The sequence below is a fragment of the Coregonus lavaretus genome (assembly GCF_964263955.1).
Source record: "Coregonus lavaretus genome assembly, chromosome: 8".
Classification (NCBI taxonomy): domain Eukaryota; kingdom Metazoa; phylum Chordata; class Actinopteri; order Salmoniformes; family Salmonidae; genus Coregonus; species Coregonus lavaretus.
The window spans coordinates 45,661,015-45,679,116 of NC_139995.1; positions in this window are offsets into that span (position 1 = coordinate 45,661,015).

Here is an 18,102-nt window from a genome sequence, read left to right on the forward strand (position 1 = left end):
TTTATTTATTTTAATTGACTGATTTCCTTATATGAACTGTAACTCAGTAAAATCGTTGAAATTGTTGCATGTTGCGTTTATATTTTTGTTCAGTATATATTTACTGCCCTATTAACACATTTGTTTTAAAACAGTGATAACATTACACTATTTTATTTTCTATTTTAGGACACTGAGCGTATCTGAAACAAATCTGTACAAATTATTTGATGAAACTTTTGAATCTGGCCATATAAATAACACAAAGATATGTTAAATCAGGTAATTCCAAATTGAAGTCTGAATTAACCATGCTTTCAAGTGAATGAAATGCGTCATACTGATATTGGAAAATTCAGGAAAGCAGAAGAAAGATCATCAGGCAATCATTGTGTATTTCATCTTTCTTAGAACAGAAGATACTGTATGTTCCTGAGAGTCTTAGCTTTCAGGAATGGGGTCATAATTACTAATAGCCCAAACCGTTCCAAGGCTGGAGCCAAATTCATGGGAAGGAAACAAATTTAAATGCCACACTAGCTTTGGAAACCGCTGGGTGCAGAGTCCGAAGTCGTCCGCATTGTCCTAAAGTGTGCAATTTCACAATTATTCGACCATCAAAAACGGTCATTTACATAACAATGGCTAACTGTGAACTTAAACACCTTCTCACAAAGCATCTGTTTTGATTATGCAGAGATGGTTGATTCTGCTCTTCACAAGTCCTCACTGTCAGCCTTAGCTGTCAGCTGTTTGTGAAAGCAAAGGCAGGTGGAATGCAATTTTAATGGTTTACAATTCAATTTCTGTTATAGTAAAATGTGTTATTTTGTATTTATCGTATATGCTTAATCTGTGTCCGGGAAACCGCCCCATAATGTAGAGGCTGTATAGGAACAATAAAAGACAATGTAACACATTTCCCTAGTGCACAAATTACAGGGAGCTTCCACAAACATTGCAGTATAGTAATTCAATTTTTCCTTTTACATTGCAAATGGGAAGAATATACTGTACTGTATGTATATCAAGCAGGTCCTAATGACAGACTTACCTTGTTAGTACTAGTTCCTCCTGAGACTGAGATGCTGATATAGTTGTGAAAAACGGATTGCAGCTGCATTTATATTGCTACAATCGAAAGTGAAATTGACTGGTGCAGTGACTTTCACTTTCCAGTGTTAGATATAGAATAACTAGATCATTCTACAAATCTATCAACTGGAGAGGGCAGTCTAGCTCTCCTATTTCTATACCCATTTCCTCTAAATTGGACCATTACAGGAATAGAGGGGCCATAGTTTCACTTTCAATATGACCCTGTTTTATGACTGCCCCATCTCACTGAGGATCTCAAGTTGAAGGCCGACCTGGACACTGCAGGCTGTTGTATCCAGAAAGCAGGATCCCCAATTATAGTCATTGGGAAAATGGCAATCTTTGTGGTCAATATTCATGTAAATAAAAACATTTCAGAAGACAATTAAAGTACCATAACTTGCTTCGACAGTGCCTTCAGAAATAATGAATTCATACTCCTTGACTTATTCCACATTGTGTTGTGTTACAGCTTGAATTCAAAATGGATAAAATATATTTATTTCTCACCCATCTACACACAATACCCCAAAATGACAAAGTGAAAACATGTTTTTATACATTTTTGCTAATTTATTGAAAATGAAATACAGAAATATCTCATTTACATAACTATTCACACACCTGAGTCAATACATGTTAGAATCACCTTTTACAGCTGCCAGTCTTTCTGGGTAAGTCTAAGAGCTTTGCACACCTGGATTGTACAATATCTGCACATTATCCTATTTTAAAAATTCTTCAAGCTCTGTCAAGTTGGTTGTTGACCATAGATTGTCAAGGCGATTTAAGTCAAAACTGTAAATAGGCCAATCAGGAAGAGTCAATGTCATCTTGGTAAGCAACTCCAGTGTACATTTGGCCTTGTGTTTTGGGTTATTGTCCTGCTGAAAGGTGAATTTGTCTCCCAGTGTCTGTTGGAAAACAGACTGAACCAGGTTTTCCTCTAGGATTTTGCCTGTGCTTAGCTTTATTCCATTTCTTTTTATTTTAAAAAAAAACCTCCCAAGTCCTTGCTGATGGCAAGCATACCCATAACATGGTGCAGCCACCCCCATGCTTGAAAATATGGCCGAAACATAACGCCTTGTATTTAGGACATAACGTTTATTTCTTTGCCACATTTTTTGCAGTTTTACTTTAGTACCTTATTGCAAAAAGAATGCATGTTATGGAATATTTTTTATATTGTTCAAGCTTCCTTCTTTTCACTCTGTCATTTAGGTTAGTATTGTGGAGTAACTACAATGTTGTTGATCCGTCTACAGCCATTAAACTCTGTAACTGTTTTAAGGTCACCATAGGCCTCATGGTGTAATCCCTGAGCAGTTTTCTTCCTCTCCCACAACTGAGTTAAAGTGTAATTAATAACTTCACCATGCTCAAAGGGATATTCAATGTCAGCTTTTTTTATTTTTAGCCATCTACCGATAGGTGCTCTTCTTTACGAGGCATTGGGAAACCTCCCTGGTCTTTGTGGGTGAATCTATGTTTGAAATTCACTGCTCAACTGAGGGACCTTACAGACAATTGTATGTGGGGTACAGAGATGAGGTAGTCATTAATAAATCATGTTAAACACTAATATTGCAGACAGAGTGGGTCCCTGCAACTTATTATACATTTACATTTTCGTCATTTAGCAGACGCTCTTATCCAGAGCGACTTACAAATTGGTGCATTCACCTTATAGCCAGTGGGATAACCACTTTACAATATGTATTATTATTATTATTATTTATTTTTTTATGTGACTTGTGACATTTTAAGCACATATTTACTCCTGAACTTATTTAGGCTTGCCATAACAAAGGGGTTGAATACTTATTGACTCAAGATATTTCAGCTTTTCATTTTTTATTAATTTGTCAAAATTCCGAAAAACATTATGGGATTTTGTGTGTAGGCCAGTGACAAGATATCTCAATTTAATCCATTTTAAATTCATACGGTAACACAACAAAATGTGGAAAAAGTCAATGGGTGTGATTGTGTGAATACTTTCTGAAGGCACTGTATTACACCAGATGTATGTCCTTGAACCGATTATAAAAAATTAAAATTAAAAAATCACACAGAAGAAATTATAAGGATCATTTAGTTGCTACCGGCAGCCTGTAGTACCCTGGTCGGCCTTCAACTTGAGATCCTCAATGAGAGGTCGTCACTAGTTACCACAGCCTAGTAGAGATTTTAAACCTAACCGTAACCTTAACTACTCTGCTAACCTTATTCCTAACCCTAACCTTAAATGAAGACCAAAAATCTCATTTTTCTTTTTATACATTTTACGAGAATATTGTATATATTATAGCCAATTTTGACTTTGTGGCTGTGCTATCTAGTAGTTTTTTTATTTAAAAAAGACAAGTAGTTTAATATTGGAATGTATTTGGAAATAGACTTGGAAAGTATTATAAAATACTCAAATACACTCCTATGCATTTAACCCAGGTAATTGAAAATACTATTTGAAATAAGTATTTGAAAATACTTTCAAATAGTAGGCTATTAATAGGAAATTATTTGAAAATACTTCCAATAGAAGAAGTTGATTTGTGCCACATTATTTGAAAATGTATTTGGTTCATTAGGTAGGCTGGTCAGAGTTTGGCAGGTTCTAGCAACATCCCATAGCAACGGACACTAACAGCTAATCGAATCCCATTGTGACCCGGGGATGAACACTATTTGGCATGACAGGCCCTATTATAAACAATATGAATATCATTTTTTAAAATATCCCTCCTACTTAGCTATTCAAAAAAAGGGAGGGACCTTGGTTTTATCTGTTCTCTAACCTGAATGTTGAACTTGCAGAGGCTGGCCAGTGAGGCAGAACACGTTCAGCGAGGCCATCCCTGACACGACAGCATCAAGGTAACACTACTGTAACACACCCAACCAGCACACTGTCTGTATTTGAAATGTATTAAAGATGCAGCAGAGGTTTATGATGCTAAGTAAGCACATCACTTGTTGATGAAGAGTAGTGATGATATCAACAGTAAATGTTCACCCCACCATCATTGTCTCCTTGCTCCTCATTCACTATGGAACTCAAAGGTTTACCACCACTTCTGTTTCTAGAGTCAAATATAACAATTTCCAAATAATAATCTACTCAGAGTTACAAAGCTTAGAATGCGCTCATCCCATCCCACACTGCATCATCCATCATCCATCCTCGTGCACAATCAAATCAAATCAAATTTTATTTGCCACATGCGCCGAATACAACAGGTGTAGACAGTACAGTGAAATGCTTACTTACAAGCCCTTAACCAACAATGGAGTTTTTCAAGAAAATAAAAAAGCTGTTAAGTAAAAAATAGATAAGTAAAGAATAATTAAAGAGCAGCAGTAAAAGAAAATAACCGTAGAGAGGCTATATACAGTGGGGAAAAAAAGTATTTAGTCAGCCACCAATTGTGCAAGTTCTCCCACTTAAAAAGATGAGAGAGGCCTGTAATTTTCATCATAGGTACACGTCAACTATGGCAGACAAATTGAGAAAAAAAAATCCAGAAAATTACATTGTAGGAATTTTAATGAATTTATTTGCAAATTATGGTGGAAAATAAGTATTTGGTCACCTACAAACAAGCAAGATTTCTGGCTCTCACAGACCTGTAACTTCTTCTTTAAGAGGCTCCTCTGTCCTCCACTCGTTACCTGTATTAATGGCACCTGTTTGAACTTGTTATCAGTATAAAAGACACCTGTCCACAACCTCAAACAGTCACACTCCAATCTCCACTATGGCCAAGACCAAAGAGCTGTCAAAGCACACCAGAAACAAAACTGTAGACCTGCACCAGGCTGGGAAGACTGAATCTGCAATAGGTAAGCAGCTTGGTTTGAAGAAATCAACTGTGGGAGCAATTATTAGGAAATGGAAGACATACAAGACCACTGACAATCTCCCTCGATCTGAGGCTCCACGCAAGATCTCACCCCGTGGGGTCAAAATGATCACAAGAACGGTGAGCAAAAATCCCAGAACCACACGGGGGGACCTAGTGAATGACCTGCAGAGAGCTGGGACCAAAGTAACAAAGCCTACCATCAGTAACACACTACGCCGCCAGGGACTCAAATCATGCAGTGCCAGACGTGTCCCCCTGCTTAAGCCAGTACATGTCCAGGCCCGTCTGAAGTTTGCTAGAGTGCATTTGGATGATCCAGAAGAGGATTGGGAGAATGTCATATGGTCAGATGAAACCAAAATATAACTTTTTGGTAAAAACTCAACTCGTCGTGTTTGGAGGACAAAGAATGCTGAGTTGCATCCAAAGAACACCATACCTACTGTGAAGCATGGGGGTGGAAACATCATGCTTTGGGGCTGTTTTTCTGCAAAGGGACCAGGACGACTGATCCGTGTAAAGGAAAGAATGAATGGGGCCATGTATTGTGAGATTTTGAGTGAAAATCTCCTTCCATCAGCAAGGGCATTGAAGATGAAACGTGGCTGGGTCTTTCAGCATGACAATGATCCCAAACACACCGCCCTGGCAACGAAGGAGTGGCTTCGTAAGAAGCATTTCAAGGTCCTGGAGTGGCCTAGCCAGTCTCCAGATCTCAACCCCATAGAAAATCTTTGGAGGGAGTTGAAAGTCCGTGTTGCCCAGCGACAGCCCCAAAACATCACTGCTCTAGAGGAGATCTGCATGGAGGAATGGGCCAAAATACCAGCAACAGTGTGTGAAAACCTTGTGAAGACTTACAGAAAATGTTGGACCTGTGTCATTGCCAACAAAGGGTATATAACAAAGTATTGAGAAACTTTTGTTACTGACCAAATACTTATTTTCCACCATAATTTGCAAATAAATTCATAAAAAATCCTACAATGTGTTTTTCTGGATTTTTTTTTCTAATTTTGTCTGTCATAGTTGACGTGTACCTATGATGAAAATTACAGGCCTCTCTCATCTTTTTAAGTGAGAGAACTTGCACAATTGGTGGCTGACTAAATACTTTTTTTCCCCACTGTACAGGGGGTACCGGTACAGAGTCAATGTGCAAGGGGAACTGGTTAGTCAAGGTAATTGAGGTCATATGTACATGTGGGTAGAGTTAAAGTGACTATGCATAAATAATAAACAGAGTAGCAGCAGCATAAAAGAGGGGGATGGGGTGGTGTGGGGTGGGGTAGCAATGCAAATAGTCCGGGTAGCCATGATTAGCTGTTCAGGAGTCTTATGGCTTGGGGGTTGAAGCTGTTAAGAAGATTTTGGACCTAGACTTGGCGCTCCGGTACCGCTTGCCGTGCGGTAGCAGAGAGAACAGTCTATAACTAGGGTGACTGGAGTCTTTGACAATTTTTTGGCCTTCCTTTGACACCGCCTGGTAAAGAGGTCCTGGATGGCAGGAAGCTTGGCCCCGGTGATGTACTGGGCCGTACGCACTACCCTCTGTAGTGCCTTGCGGTCGGAGGCCGAGCAGTTGCCATACCAGGCGGTGATGCAACCAGTCAGGATGCTCTCGATGGTGCAGCTGTATAACTTTTTGAGGATCTGAGGACCCGTGCCAAATCTTTTCAGTCTCCTGAGGGGGAATAGGCTTCAGTTATTATAGGCAATCAGTCATTATTGCGGCCAGGGTGGTCTGGTCTGAGATCACCAGTTAGGGACACAGGACGGAGCTCAGGGATGAACTGGTTCCACAGTGCTGGGGCATATTTAATTATTTTCAAATAATTTGGCCAAATCAGCTACTTCTATTTGAAGTAAAAAAAAAAAAAAAATCCTATAAATAGCCAAAACTATTATTAAATAATTATTTCCAAATACATTATTTAAAATATCCCTAGGACCAAACAGACCTGGGTTCAAATTGATGGAGTATTTAAATATTTGTATTTGAAAATACACTTGTCTTTGAAAGTAATTGAAAAAGCCTTAATAGTATTTTTACTCAGGTCTGGAATGAAATACAGAGGTTTAATTTGTGGAGTTTCTTTGTCACAGGACAGGGTCTGTGTGCTTCAGATGAGCATTTCCTATTTATTTTATACTTGTTGAGGGAGTATGGTCGGTAACTCTGGTCAAAGTCACAATCTGGGCCTACCAGGAGTGGAACATGCCGTATTATGACACCAAGGCAGAGTTAGACTATGTGTGTAGAGAGTGAAATGCTAATTTCTACACATCCTCTAGCTCAGTGTTTACCAATCTTTTCTGAGTCAAGATCACTTTCGCAGTCAAAAAGCAAGCCAAGATTTACCGCTAAATTTTCTTTTTCACATTAACATAATAAAGAACAGTTGTTCTTCTCAGACCATATTATATTTCAAAACTCGAGCTTAGATAACAAAATAGATCAGTTGGTGTTGCACTTGCGAGGCACAGCTGAGCATGAACTGAAATAATAGGCAAATAATTGGCTTTTTATTTTACTGCTGATTGTACCTGCATCTGATGGTCATGGTGCTTTCAAGACAACTGGGAACTCAGGGATAAAAAGGAGGTAAAATCATGATGTCAGTGATCTTCAGGACGAAAAGTCGGTGCTCTAGAAAGATGCCCGAGTTTCCAACTTGGAATTCCGAGTTGGATGACCGTTCAAAAATATTTTTCCCAGTCCGATCTCGTTTTTTTCTGAGTTCCCAGTTGTCTTGAACGCACTGAAGTCGGAAGTCGGAGTTGTCCGAGTTCCAAGTTCCCAGTTGTTTTGAACATGGCATTAGTCTCAGAGGAGCGAGGGAGAGAGCAGCGGTCTCTGCTCTCTCCTTCCTTTCCTCCGGTGAGACTGACCAGATAGAGGGGACACCGGCTTCCACCTGATGACGAAACTCGAGTCGCACCGCATACGCATCTGCCTCGTGCACAAATTCATGTTGCTCCTATGACCAGAGAAAGTGAAATATTCCTTGATATTAAAATAGACACGACAAGCTGCTAATAATAATAAAAACACAGTACGGAGAAGCGTGTTTTATGTTTTGTAAGAGTGTTGAATAAAAACAGTGTTGACAGTTCTGATTAAAAACTTAAACATGAACTTGTTGTGTAATCAAACTTGTCTGTACGTGAGTAAAATAACTACTAACAGTGTATCTTTATGAAGGCACATTTATTGCCAACTTGACGTTGCTTCACATTACATGCCACATGATAGAGAGATGCTTTCCTCATGAACCCCTACATTCCCACAGGCCCTCATTATCATGTGGCCAATCAGGATGCAATGCGCAAATAACACCACATCTCCCCTTTTCAGAGAACAAAGGGTAGACTGCCTTTGTCTCAACAGACCTCAAGGGATTATTCTGCCCTTATGTCGGTAGGTCTGTTCCTGCCTAGTTCTTCTGGAACATTTCAACAAAGTCATGAACATTAAATATTTTCTGTAAACTTTAACCCAAAATGCATCTCTTTCTTTTAACTCAAATCTACCCACAGGTAAGTTAGAACTGTAACAACTTGACAGCTGTTATTTTTTTATTTTAGTTTTTTAATCTTTTTTTTAGCTCAGTCTTTTGTTCTTGTTGCTCTGATTTATAAGTCCAGTGTTTGAGGTTTAACTATTGCTCGCCCAGACCTTGTTCTGGGTGTAGCAGGTACAACCATGATTACCTTGGGTGTTGGTGCTTCTGGCAATGCGGTGTGTTGGAGTGGTGAAGACACTTGAATCTTCTCCTGCGTAGCGTTGTTGTTCTCAGGTCCATCCATAGGGATGAGGTGATGTCTGTTCCTGCGGACAGACCCATGGGAACTTCCACCATGTAGGATTGTGGTGCTGCATATTCCCTTAGCACTGTTCCTGTGATATTTGAGTCAGTCACCCAAACCTGTTTTCCAGGTGGGAGTCTGCTCAGATCACTGACTCTGTGACGCTTGTTGAAGGTTTGCTGATCCGCACTCCTTCTCTCCTTTTCCTTTGAGCTGACCGCAGCTGTGTTTGGGAGTGATGGGTCTAGCAGCGATGGGAGTGTTGGCACTGTGGTACGAAGCTGTCGTTCCATCAGCAATTGCGCTGGGCTGAAGCCATTATGGAGTGGAGTTGACCAATAGGCCAGCAAAGCAAGGTAAGGGTCAGCTGCTGTCTTGAGGAGGTTATTCACCGTCTGAACGGTGCGTTCCGCCTCTCCGTTGCTTTGCGGGAAATTTTGACTGTTGGTGACATGGTAAAATCCATACTCTGCAGAGAAGTCTGAAAGGGGTCTTCCGGAGAACTGAGGCTCATTGTTCTTAACCAGGACCTCAGGTATCCCATGGCAGGCGAAGATGGAATTCAGATGAACTACGACGTCTGCAGACTTTGTTAGTGACTGGTTTGCGATTTCCACATACCTTGAGAAGTAGTCCACCACTAGCAGATAGGTGGTGCTTTTCAGAGTGAACAAGTCCGCTCCCAGTCTTTGCCAGGGTCTCTCAGGAAGTTGTGATGGTATGAGTGGTTCTGTGGGGTTTGTGCACTCTTTGATGCATGTCCTGCAGTTAAGCAGAAGTTTGTTCAGTTGCTGGCTGAGTCCAGGCCACCACACAGCCTGTTGTGCATGTTCACTGCACTTGACCACACCTTGATGACCCTCATGCAGCTTAGTGAGGACATCATTTCGTAAGGCTGATGGAATGACAAGTCTTTTTCCTTCCAACAGAATACTGTCATGCACTGTGAGAAAAGTACAGTACAGTTTCAGCAGTCATCCTTCCTGACACATTGTCATGACTTTTGAGCACACACTGTTGGCTTTGAGTTGTTCTCTCATATTGTCCATGTAGGAAACACTCACTGGAAGCTGTTCCATGATGGCATCCACATAGATATTTGTGCTCTCCATGAGCTCCTTTTCTGCAGAAGTAGCTTTGGCTTTGACTGGCCCACGTGACAGCGTGTCTGCAGTCCACAGTCTCTTTCCATGGACATGAGCAATCATGTATGAGTATCTCATAAGTCTCATCCTGAAGCGTTGGATTCGTGGGTGAAGGGTGTCCAAGGGTTGTCAGCTCCTCCTTGATCTCTTTGTTTGGGTCGTACAGGGCTAGCACAGGTGTGGGTGTCAGCTCCTCCTTCAGCTCTTTGAAGGCTCTGACTTGATCGGCCCCCCAGTACCAGTGGTTTTTCTTTGAGATTAGGTCTCTGAGAGGTTTTTCCTTTTCTGCTATCTGTGGGATGAACTTTCCCAGCTGGTTCACCATTCCTAGGAAACTCTGCAGCTCGCTGACTTTGGATGGCTCCGCCATTTCCTTGACAGCCTCTGTCTTTGTCTGGTCGGGCTGTACTCCTTTGTCCGATATAATGTGGCCCAGGAACTTCACTTCCTGCTTTGACAGGTCACATTTGTCCATGTTCAGAGTTAAGCCGGCTTTTTCCATCTTCTGCAATGCAGCATGAAGTCTTGCATCATGCTCCTCCTGTGTTTGGCCCCAAACCAACACATCATCCATGTGGCAGACCACACCTTCCAGTCCTTCAGTGACCTCTGTCTCATTCTGTTCCGGAAGTATTCAGGTGCTGAAGCGATGCCGTAGTAACGTCTGGCAGGTGTGATGAAGGTTGTTAGCTTAACTTACTCCTTGGCTAGCAGGATCTGCCAGAAGCCCATGTTCGCGTCGAGCTTGCTGAAGATCTTCACCCTGGCTAGTGACCCAAGGGTCTGTTCGACAGTGGGAAGTATGTATTTTTCTCTACACACTGACTCATTGAGACTGGTGAAATCTACAAATATCCGCACGTCCCCGTTCTTCTTTGGGACAACCACCATGCTGGCGTACCAGTCCGTAGGCTCCTCCACTCCGGTGACAACTTTGAACCCTTGCTTGCGCCCTAGCTCTTTCTTGATTTTTGGCAGCAATGTCAGAGGAATCCGTCGTGGAGTGTGTTGAGTAGGGCTTTAGCTTGATGGTATATGGTTGTTGTGCTGTGCCAAAACCGCTGCACAGCTTTGGATAGCTTTCTTTCAGTGTCTGTAAATCATTGCTGTCGAGTCGAGCAACTAGCTCAAGCTTTGTGATAGCTGGTCTGCCTAGTAAAGCTGTGTGTAGATCTCTGATGACATACACGTCCTCCAGTTTCTCCTTTTCTCCCTTTCGTAGAACCACACTTGCGACACCGATCACGTCCAGCAGTGCTCTTCCTGGTCTGATCTGGCTTGCTGGTTCCTGCAAAAATGTGATTGAACACATTGTCACATCGGCACCAGTGTCTATTTTGAATTTCATATTTCTGTCCATCACTTTAATGACAATCATCCATAAGTCACCTCTTGCTGTTATTGTTCCTTAGAAAATGCTGTCATCCTCTTCTTGAACCTCGTTTACGGCTCTTGATGACATACAAACACATTGGTAATGTCCCTTTTTCCCACAGGAGTAACACACTACTTCATTAGCTGCACACTGTGCTCTTGGATGTGCAGGGATTTTGCCAAAGTTTCAACACTGACTGCTTTTTGTCATTAGCATTTCCATGGCTTTCTCACGCTGGAATTTCTGTTTCCGCTGGCTGCTTTTCTGCATAACTCTATCCACTGAGCATGCCTCTTTTGTTGTTATTGTGTCACCTCGCAGGCAACTTTGCTGCTTTTTCACTTCTTCAGTTTGTCTTGCCATCTCAATGGCTCTCTCTAGCATGAGGTCTCTATCTAGCTGCATACGTTCTGACAGATGCATGTCTGCTAACCCAACGACTAGCCTGTCTCTAATTAGTTCATCATGCAAAAGTCCATAGTTGCAATACTCTGCTAGGACATATAAGGCTGTGACAAAAGAATCCACTGTTTCATTTTCCCTCTGTCTCCACATGTTAAAGCGGGCTCTCTCATAGATCACGTTCTTTTTCACAATAAAGAATGCATGAAATCCGTCTCTTACTTGTCCATACTGTTTTTGCTCTAGTTGGTTTAGGTTTAGACCCCTCAAAACGTCATCTGCTTCGTCACCCATATAGTACATGAGGGTGTTTACCTGGTTCTCCTCAGTAGATGTGTGAAGATTACTCGCCTGACAAAAACGCTCAAACCTCCTAATCCATTTGGTCCATTCTTGCGGTTTAGAATAATCAAACAGCTCTGTTTGCTAAATGGAGCACTTGGGCCTGTATGCGTGAGTATCTGTGCCCCTCCCGCTGCACCTTGCAGAGGCAGCTGGCCTCTTCCTCTACCCACTGCTGCTGGTGGCTGCTGTGCTTCTCCCGCGACGTCTTCCATGCTGATTAGCCTCCTCTATTTTCTTCCCAAAACGTTTCAACCCGGTAAGCTCAACTCTGTTAGTAAATACACTCGTTCAATCCCGCTTCCGACACCATGCCGTGTAATCAAACTTGTCTGTACATGAGTAAAATAACTACTAACGGTGTATCTTTATGAAGGCACATTTATTGCTAACTTAACGTTGCTTCACATTACAAGCCACATGAGAGAGAGATGCTTTCCTCATGAACCCCTACATTCCCACAGGCCCTCATTATCAAATGGCCAATCAGGATGTCATATGCAAATACAGTGAGGGAAAAAAGTATTTGATCCCCTGCTGATTTTGTACGTTTGCCCACTGACAAAGACATGATCAGTCTATAATTTTAATGGTAGGTTTATTTGAACAGTGAGAGACAGAATAACAACAACAAAATCCAGAAAAACGCATGTCAACAATTTTATAAATTGATTTGCATTTTAATGAGGGAAATAAGTATTTGACCCCTCTGCAAAACATGACTTAGTACTTGGTGGCAAAACCCTTGTTGGCAATCACAGAGGTCAGACGTTTCTTGTAGTTGGCCACCAGGTTTGCACACATCTCAGGAGGGATTTTGTCCCACTCCTCTTTGCAGATCTTCTCCAAGTCATTAAGGTTTCGAGGCTGACGTTTGGCAACTCGAAACCTTCAGCTCCCTCCACAGATTTTCTATGGGATTAAGGTCTGGAGACTGGCTAGGCCACTCCAGGACCTTAATGTGCTTCTTCTTGAGCCACTCCTTTGTTGCCTTGGCCGTGTATTTTGGGTCATTGTCATGCTGGAATACCCATCCACGACCCATTTTAAATGCCCTGGCTGAGGGAAGGAGGTTCTCACCCAAGATTTGATGGTACATAGCCCCGTCCATCGTCCCTTTGATGCGGTGAAGTTGTCCTGTCCCCTTAGCAGAAAAACACCCCCAAAGCATAATGTTTCCACCTCCATGTTTGATGGTGGGGATGGTGTTCTTGGGGTCATAGGCAGTGTCGTATCGGGTGAATGCTGGCAATTATTGCTGTCAACAAAGAGTCCGCTTAGGCTGCACCATGATTAGAGGCTTTTATTAATATCACAAGGTTACAGCATAAGTTACAGACCCGCAGTGTCTGGAGAAGCACCTCCCAAATTAATCTGAATGCCTCTGACTTCTCCTTTGTCTAACCCATACTTATAAACAATGGCAATAAATGGGTTGCTCCCTTTTTCGTCCAATCACCGGTCTCCCCTGGGGCGTCACCCTCCAACTGCTACATTCAAACTAAGATAAACAGTTCTTCTTTGTCCCTCAAGACTAGTCATAATCTTCATACACGACAGCAGCATTCCTCCTCCTCCAAACACGGCGAGTTGAGTTGATGCCAAAGAGCTCCATTTTGGTCTCATCTGACCACAACACTTTCACCCAGTTCTCCTCTGAATCATTCAGATGTTCATTGGCAAACTTCAGACGGGCCTGTATATGTGCTTTCTTGAGCAGGGGGACCTTGCGGACGCTGCAGGATTTCAGTCCTTCACGGCGTGGTGTGTTACCAATTGTTTTCTTGTTGACTATGGTCCCAGCTGCCTTGAGATCATTGACAAGATCCTCCCGTGTAGTTCTGGGCTGATTCCTCACCGTTCTCATGATCATTGCAACTCCACGAGGTGAGATCTTGCATGGAGCCCCAGGCCGAGGGTGATTGACAGTTATTTTGTGTTTCTTTCATTTGCGAATAATCACACCAACTGTTGTCACCTTCTCACCAAGCTGCTTGGCGATGGTCTTGTAGCCCATTCCAGCCTTGTGTAGGTCTACAATCTTGTCCCTAACATCCTTGGAGAGCTCTTTGGTCTTGGCCATGGTGGAGAGTTTGGAATCTGATTGATTGATTGCTTCTGTGGACAGGTGTCTTTTTAAAAGGTAACAAACTGAGATTAGGAGCACTCCCTTTAAGAGTGTGCTCCTAATCTCAGCTCGTTACCTGTATAAAAGACACCTGGGAGCCAGAAATCTTTCTGATTGAGAGGGGGTGAAATACTTATTTCCCTCATTAAAATGCAAATCAATTTATAACATTTTTGACATGCGTTTTTCTGAATTTTTTTGTTTGTTATTCTGTCTCTCACTGTTCAAATAAACCTACCATTAAAATTATAAACTGATCATTTCTTTGTCAGTGGGCAAACGTACAAAATCAGCATTGGATCAAATACTTTTTTCCCTCACTGTAACACCACAGAACTCACTCATGAAAACAGCAGCTCTTTGCTGTATTCTTTGACAGTCTCTCTCTGGTCATGTATTTTTTAAAGTTTTGAAATCTCATGTAGGCTAGTATCAAACTTCGCTGGAAGCTGTAGGCACGGTGCAATCCGATCTGTAGCTATCCGATTGACCAGCACAGTGGGCACACTCGATTTAGCCACAGATCTCCCAGTCCACCGGGTAAGCAGAGTTTGTCTCTTCAGACAAAAAAGGTTCAAAATGGGAACACTTTGTCTACTCGGTGCGCAGGGCTTCTGAATCAAGTGCACCTATAGCCAACTGTGCAACACAAATAATATTTAAAAAATGAGTGAAAGCCTTTATCGTTGGCTTTTCTACAGAAATGTTTGGTGATCGACTAGGAATGCCTTGAAGATCGACCAGTTGGTGACCACTGTTCTAGATCATATGCTGATAAAGCTTTTGAAGTCTGCTGAAGAATGTAGTGGTAGTAATATTGTGTGTGTGTGTGTGTGTGTGTGTGTGTGTGTGTGTGTGTGTGTGTGTACCTACCTTTGTACGTGTGTTAGCAGTACTCCCTGCAGGACGGTGATGGGGAAACAGCGAGCCCTCCACTACAGGTGGAGTTTGTGTATGACCCCAACTTCAAAAATAAGGTCAACTACTCCTTCACAGCTGTTCAGATCCTCACGGACATCTACAAAGGAGGTGAGTGTCACATTTGTTAGCAATGGTCAATGAATGTCTTATGATTATGTGATTTAGCAGGGATTTCGCGATTCAGTTGAGACTATGACCCCGTACACACTCAGGTAGTAGCCTATACAACTGATCTAAAACGCCTTTGACACAATGTGTCCATACATACTTCGGAACATTAGAAAAAGTTTAAGTTTAAACTTTTTCTCTGTCTCAAAATGCACATCAGACAATTTAAATCATGGATGTAGTTGCACGTGATTAAACGCTACACGTTAGCTGTTTCCCATTAGATAACCTGGCACATTTAGCCCTATGTAAATCTAACCCGCTGGCAGTGATTATTTCCTGTAATAGATTCCATATCAGCCTATCAAAGATCTTAGACTTTATATCCACCAACCAATGGCATTTCTTAAAATAGGTCAATTTTGCCACCAGTGGGATATTTTAAACCTCCAAATTCAAAGTTTACTTTTGTTCCACTTGGTCGGTCACAAGTATAGTGTGCCAATATTGCATGATGCATCCTTGACTAGGCTACTAGCTACTAACGTTAGACAATATTCAAAAGGCCCGTTTAAGCATATGACAAAATCCCACGTTTTTGCTTATCTGTTTCACACACATCCATAATGACGAAGTGAAAACATGTTTTAGACATTTTTGCAAATGTATTGAAAATGAAATACAGAAATATCTAATTTACATAAGTATTCACACCCCTGAGTCAATACTTTGTAGAAGCACCTTTGGCGGCGATTACAGCTTTGAGTCGTCTTAGGTATGTCTGTTTCAGCTTTGCACATCTGGATTTGGGGATTTTCTCCCATTCTTCCTTACAGATTTTCTCAAGCTCTGTTAAGGTAGATGGGGAGCGGCGGTGAACAGCAATCTTCAAGTCTTTCCACAGATTTTCAAGTCTGTGCTTTGGCTGGGCCACTCAAGGACTTTCACATTCTTGTTCTGAAGCCATTCCAGTGTTGCATTGGCTGTATGCTAGAAGTCATTGTTGGAATGTAAATCTTCTCCCCAGTCTAAGTTCATTTGCACTCTGAAGCAGATTCTCATCATGGATTTGCCTGTATTTGGCTCCATTCATTGTTCCCTCTATCCTTACCAGTCTTCCCTGCAGCTGGAAAGCATCCCCATAGCATGATGCTGCCACCACCATGCTTCACGGAAGGGTTGGTGTTAGACTGGTGATGAACTTTGTATTCATTTCAAGGGGTTACATTTTTGTCTCATCAGCCCACAGAATCTTTTGCCTTATGTGCGTTTTCACGTGCCTTTTTGCAAACTCCAGGTGTGCTGTCATGTGCGTTTTTCTCAGGAGTGGCTTCTGTCTGGCCACTCTCCCATAATAACCAGATTGGTGAAGTGCTGTAGAGACTGTTGTCCTTCTTGCAGGTTCTCCCATTTCAGCCAAGGAACTCTGTAGTTCTGTCAGAGTGGTCATCGGGTTCTTCGTCACCTCCCTGACCAATGTCCTTCTTGCCCCGGTTGCTAAGTTTGGTCGGAAGGCCAGCTCTAGGCAGAGTCTGGGTAGATCCATATTTTTTCAATTTCCCAATGGAGGAGACCACTGTGCTCTTGGAAACTTTCAACACTCTAGAAATTGTTTTATACTCTTCCCCAGATATACTGTATGCCTTGTCACAATTCAATCTCGGAGGTTCCTTGGACTTCATGGTATAGCCTCTGCTCTGATATGCACTGTCAACTATGGGATCTTATATAGACAGGTGTGTTTCTTTATAAATCATGTCCAAACAATTGAATTGGCCACAAGTGGACTCCAATCAAGTTGTACTGACATCTCAAGGAAGACCCAAGGAAATGGGATGCACCTGAGCTCATTTTGGAGTGTCATAACAAAGGGGTGTGGATACTTATGTAAATTAGATATTTCATTTTCAATAAATGTGCTTACATTTCTAAAAACATGTTTTCACTTTGTCATTATGTGCTATTTTGTGTAGATGGGTGAGAAGAAAATCAATTTAATCCATTTTGAATTCAGGCTGTAACACAACAAAATGTGGAATAACTGAGGCGTGGGAGCTTGACGAGCTGGATGAGGCGTGGAGACCTTGACGAGCAGGCTGAGGAGTGGGAGCCTGAGGAGCTGGCTGAGGCGTGGGGTGAGAATCTGCCAAGCCAACCGAGGCTTGTGAGCCTGACAAGCCAGCTGAGGCATGGGAGCCTGACGAGCCAGCTGAGGCATGGGAGCCTGACGAGCCAGCTGAGGCATGGGAGCCTGATGAGCCAGCTGAGGCATCCCCGGTTGCTTCGGCAGCGGCACCAAGACCTGACATCACCATAAAAATCAAAAATAACTCACTGATGCTTCCAATTGTGGTGTCTGCATTCTGTAACGACAGAGGCTGGGAGACGGGAAGCAAGTACAGGGTGAGGATTTAATAATAAATAGACATGAAACAAAGCAAGAACAGCGTCTGGACGAGAGAAACAAAACAACATCAATTCACACACGGGAATGAAACTGAGGAAGTGACAGATATAGGGGATGCAATCAATGACGTGATGGAGTCCAGGTGAGTCCAATGAAGCGCTGATGCGTGTAACGATGGTGACAGGTGTGCGTAATGATGGGCAGTCTGGCGCCCTCAAGCGCCAGGGAGGGGGAGTGGGAGTAGGCGTGACAGGCACACTTAACCAGCATGGCTACCACAGCATTCTGCAGCGATATGCCATCCCATCTGATGTATGCTTAGTGGGACTATAATTTGTTTTTCAACAGGACAATGACCCAGAACACACCTCCAGGCTGTGTAAGGGCTATTTGACCAAGGAGAATGATGGAGTGCTGCATCAAATGACCTGGCCTCCACAATTTCCCGACCACAACCCAATTGAGATGGTTTGGGATGAGTTGGACCGCAGAGTGAAGGAAAAGCAGCCAACAAGTGC